The 1,218-nt window shown below is 31.8% G+C and overlaps 1 protein-coding gene across 1 annotated transcript in view; it reads right to left on the reverse strand.

Moving 5' to 3' along the window:
* Positions 1 to 1,218, reverse strand: part of LOC106870488 (1-phosphatidylinositol 4,5-bisphosphate phosphodiesterase classes I and II) — a 65,247-nt gene that overhangs the window by 55,757 nt on the left and 8,272 nt on the right. The window lies entirely within an intron of this gene.

Raw genomic sequence — 1,218 nt, forward strand, 5'->3', positions numbered from 1 at the left:
CCATACTATATTCTGGTGCCTAAACTTAAGTGCCACATTCAATTTTGAACCTAAATTTTTTACTGAACTCACCTATATATATATATATATATATATATATATACACGCACACAAATATAGATACATAGATATATGTATGAGTGTGTATCTATGTACATATAAATATAGATATATGTATATAATATATGCATTAGGTACTAAGTTACAATGTATACACGCATACACAACATGATGTGAGTATCAACATCTGCATTTTAAAAAAATAAGTCAATAAATAAATAAATAAATAATGTCTTTGATGTTTGAAATACCATGGTTACTAGGCAGGAAATATATGAAGGAAATATATAAATATGAATGAACTGTAAGAGTTTCTCATGGTGCAGAGGAAAGATAATGTAGCTGACCGACTGAACAGAAATGTCTTATGTCCAGTTATGAATGCCTTGAATCCTTAATACACAGGGATAACCATCGAAGAGATAATCCAAAGGATAGATATTCAATATATTTATAGCCTAAAGCTGTGATATATGTTATAATAAGCTACTTATACAAAGAACTCAGATCTTTCTTGTTTTTTTAATGTCTTTGTGTCTTGGTAGGAATATTCAAGTACACACTGTATCACATTTCGTACATATGTGTATATATGTATGTATGTATCTATCTATCTATCTATCTATATATATATATATACACACACACATACAATGTATATATGTATGTATGTGTATATATATATGTATGTGTGTGTGTTTATATATAAATATACACATACATGATCATCATCATCATTTAACGTCCGCCCTCCATGCTGGCGTGGATTGGACGGTTTGACAGGAGCCAGCCAGGTAGAAGACTACCCCAATCTACTATACCTGTTTTGGTATAGTTTTTACGGCTGGATGCACTTCCTAACACCAGCTACCCTGCAACCATATATATATATAAAACAAATAATAAATGAGTATATGCATATATACGTACAAGCATGTGCATACCTACATCTACCTGTATATATAGGTGCATATCTGGGTACAGGACATTGCAAACAAAACGTAGACAAAAAAATAATAATAACCAGAGTACAGAACACACACAGGCCACATAGAGAACATTTTCCTTCATCAGCTACCCCCATTCTAATACAGGCGTTTCGAAGTACATACACGCATACATATATACATACATACACACACACATACATACACACAC

The sequence above is a fragment of the Octopus bimaculoides genome, chromosome 11, assembly GCF_001194135.2.
Source record: "Octopus bimaculoides isolate UCB-OBI-ISO-001 chromosome 11, ASM119413v2, whole genome shotgun sequence".
NCBI classification, from domain to species: domain Eukaryota; kingdom Metazoa; phylum Mollusca; class Cephalopoda; order Octopoda; family Octopodidae; genus Octopus; species Octopus bimaculoides.